Source organism: Salvelinus namaycush, chromosome 34, assembly GCF_016432855.1.
Source record: "Salvelinus namaycush isolate Seneca chromosome 34, SaNama_1.0, whole genome shotgun sequence".
Classification (NCBI taxonomy): Eukaryota; Metazoa; Chordata; class Actinopteri; order Salmoniformes; family Salmonidae; genus Salvelinus; species Salvelinus namaycush.
Window position 1 is genome coordinate 15897060 of NC_052340.1, and position 4302 is coordinate 15901361.

Genomic DNA, 4302 nt, shown 5'->3' on the forward strand with positions numbered 1-4302 from the left:
CCTTGTAATGATTTCTGTACCATTTCTTGTTCTGTAACTATTTTATTTATATTTCAACAAAAGCAAGGGTTTAAAATTACTTTTATATACTTTTAAAATCATTACCACAGGCTAGTCAGATTTAGCACGGAATTCTTTAGTCATCATTGTTTGTATTTCCAGATAATAGATTGATAAGGAAGAGACGTCAGTTGTAGAAACACTGGATGATCACTAGCAATACCATGAGTTTGTTAAAGCCTGCAATCCAGACCTGTTTGGTACTAACATTCCACTCATTGTACTCCGTGTCATATGCCAAACATGACATGACGTTTGGCATGGCAAGTAATGGAAAGGGGTGGAATGTTAGCACAAACAGCCAGGCTAAGTGAGAGGTTGGGACATGTAGTTAACCTGACCAAGAACAGGCTATAGTCATCCAAAAATGATTCTTAACTATTTTGAATAAACAGAAAACATTATAACTTTGTTTCAGTGCAACAATGTAAAATATGCCACGTGTGTGAGTTGACAGTAAGATGAAAAGGAAAAAAACTAATCACAATATGCAAAGAGTTTGGGTTTCCATTGTAATGGTACAGACAGCAGCCTAGCTAAACCAGGGACACCGCATGCAGAGAGCTACAGTGGCTGGATGGAATATCTATCTTACTTTACTGGTTTGGTTCATAATACCCATCAATATGAATTTGACATACTGGGTTTATTTTGAATATTTGACATAAATCTTTGTGTAAGGAGGATTTTGGAGGATTTTGTTAAATAAATGCATTTTATTTGTGTTGACATTGTTGCTTTAAAAAACACATCTTGATTTTGTGTCAAATATTTTGTTGATTTGTATGTAATATATTTTGTTGATTTAAGTATATCATGATTTTCTAAGTTATTTGTATTTACATGTTGTTTTTTGTGTAGATTGCAATGTCTGAGGCATTTACCTTGTGTTTGTTTGGAGCTGTTATACATTAACTTATGACAATATATAAAGATTGATGAACAGTAACATTTTTTTTATTGTTTTCCTTTTTGTTGTATTTATAATAAAAATAAATAAAGCAAGCTCTTATGCGACTGAATTTTCAAATGTTTATAGCAGTTTGAACACAACTAGTAATATGTTTTTCTAATATTCTGACATATAGAATTATAATCAGGCAAGTCAGTTAAGAACAAATTATTATTTACAATGGCAGCCTAGGAACAGTGGGTTAACTGCCTTATTCAGGGGCAGAACGGCAGATTTCTACCTTCTCAGCTCAGAGATTCGATCGTGCAACCTTCCGGTTACTAGTCCAACGCTCTAACCACTAGGCTACCTGCCGCCACAATAGAATATCTATATGTATATTACTCATATTTTAAACAACAAAAACTCGAATATAACCCCATGCACTTAAAAGGTATCTCAATAGTGGAAACTCAACATGCATGTGTTTGTTGTCTTATTACTATCTTCTAGATCTGGTACAGATTATCCTATACTGCCATCTACTGGCTGGATGCTGTTATTGCTGCGGCTGTGGTTGCTGTTTGTAAATCCCAGATTGTCCGACTGTACTCCCCCTGGAACGACTCAGCACAATGACCAGGCTCTCAGATTGAGGAAGTGATTTATTCACAGGTTTGGCTTGGTGATGACCACTGTTAAAGGGTTGCTATACAGGAACAATGACCATTCACTACCATCATCAGGAAAAAAGACGTGCTACTGGTGATGAATCCCGATCAAATTGGCTTCACATGTAGTCACTAAATCTTACATTTCATTGGGTATCAATACATATTTTGCATAGCAACATACTTTCAATCTGTACTTTGTCATTCTCTCACAACAGAAATTTGGACAATTACATTCAGCAGATAGATACACTTCCTCTGTTTCTATGATTAAAACTCGGTGTCCTAGAGGACAAACAAGTGTTCATCACATCAATCATCTCATGCTTCTCTTGTGCTTTTTGCTTCTCTCTCTAGACCTGTCTGAATCACTGTGCTTCTCTCTCTAGACCTGTCTGAATCACTGTGCTTCTCTCTCTAGATCTGTCTGAATCACTGTGCTTCTCTCTCTAGACCTGTCTGAATCACTGTGCTTCTCTCTCTAGACCTGTCTGAATCACTGTGCTTCTCTCTCTAGACCTGTCTGAATCACTGTGCTTCTCTCTCTAGACCTGTCTGAATCACTGTGCTTCTCTCTCTAGACCTGTCTGAATCACTGTGCTTCTCTCTCTAGATCTGTCTGAATCACTGTGCTTCTCTCTCTAGACCTGTCTGAATCACTGTGCTTCTCTCTCTAGACCTGTCTGAATCACTGTGCTTCTCTCTCTAGACCTGTCTGAATCACTGTGCTTCTCTCTCTAGACCTGTCTGAATCACTGTGCTTCTCTCTCTAGACCTGTCTGAATCACTGTGCTTCTCTCTCTAGACCTGTCTGAATCACTGTGCTTCTCTCTCTAGATCTGTCTGAAACACTGTTCTTCTCTCTCTAGATCTGTCTGAAACACTGTTCTTCTCTCTCTAGACCTGTCTGAATCACTGTGCTTCTCTCTCTAGACCTGTCTGAATCACTGTGCTTCTCTCTCTAGATCTGTCTGAAACACTGTTCTTCTCTCTCTAGACCTGTCTGAATTACTGTGCTTCTCTCTCTAGACCTGTCTGAATCACTGTGCTTCTCTCTCTAGATCTGTCTGAAACACTGTTCTTCTCTCTCTAGACCTGTCTGAATCACTGTGCTTCTCTCTCTAGATCTGTCTGAAACACTGTGCTTCTCTCTCTAGATCTGTCTGAAACACTGTGCTTCTCTCTCTAGACCTGTCTGAATCACTGTGCTTCTCTCTCTAGATCTGTCTGAAACACTGTTCTTCTCTCTCTAGACCTGTCTGAATCACTGTGCTTCTCTCTCTAGACCTGTCTGAATCACTGTGCTTCTCTCTCTAGATCTGTCTGAAACACTGTTCTTCTCTCTCTAGACCTGTCTGAATCACTGTGCTTCTCTCTCTAGACCTGTCTGAATCACTGTGCTTCTCTCTCTAGATCTGTCTGAAACACTGTTCTTCTCTCTCTAGACCTGTCTGAATTACTGTGCTTCTCTCTCTAGACCTGTCTGAAACACTGTGCTTCTCTCTCTAGACCTGTCTGAATCCCTGTGCATCTCTCTCTAGACCTGTCTGAATTGCTGTGCTTCTCTCTCTAGACCTGCCAACTCACTGTGCTTCTCTTTCTAGACCTGTCTGAATCACTGTGCTTCTCTCTCTAGACCTGTCTGAATCACTGTGCTTCTCTCTCTAGATCTGTCTGAAACACTGTTCTTCTCTCTCTAGACCTGTCTGAATTACTGTGCTTCTCTCTCTAGACCTGTCTGAATCCCTGTGCATCTCTCTCTAGACCTGTCTGAATTGCTGTGCTTCTCTCTCTAGACCTGCCAACTCACTGTGCTTCTCTTTCTAGACCTGCCAACTCACTGTGCTTCTCTCTCTAGACCTGTCTGAAATACTGTGCTTCTCTCTAGACCTGTCTGGATCACTGTGCTTCTCTCTCTACACCTGTTTGAATCACTGTGCTTCTCTCTAGACCTGTCTGAAACACTGTGCTTCTCTCTCTAGAACCGCCTGAATTACTGTTCTTCTCTCTCTAGACCTGCCAACTCACTTTGCTTCTCTCTCTCTCTAGACCTGCCAACTCACTGTGCTTCTCTCTCTCTAGACCTGCCAACTGACTGTGCTTCTCTCTCTCTAGACCTGCCAACTGACTGTGCTTCTCTCTCTCTCTCTAGACCTGCCAACTCACTGTTCTTCTCTCTCTAGACCTGTCTAACTCCATGTGTTTCTCTCTCCAGACCTGCCAACTCACTATGCTTCTCTCTCTCTCTAGACCTGCCAACTCACTGTGCTTCTCTTTCTAGACCTGCCAACTCACTATGCTTCTCTCTCTCTCTAGACCTGCCAACTCACTATGCTTCTCTCTCTCTCTAGACCTGCCAACTCACTGTGCTTCTCTTTTTAGACCTGCCAACTCACTGTGTTTCTCTTTCTAGACCTGCCCAACTCACTGTGCTTCTCTCTCTCTCTAGACGTGCCAACTCACTGTGCTTCTCTTTCTAGACCTGCCCAACACACTGTGATTCTCTCTCTCTCTAGACCTGCCAACTCACTGTGCTTCTCTCTCTCTCTCTCTAGACCTGCCAACTCACTGTGCTCCTCTCTTTCTCTCTAGACCTGCCAACTCACTGTGCTTTTCTTTCTAGACCTGCCAACTCACTGTGCTTCTCTCTCTCTCTCTCTCTCTCTAGACCTGCCAACT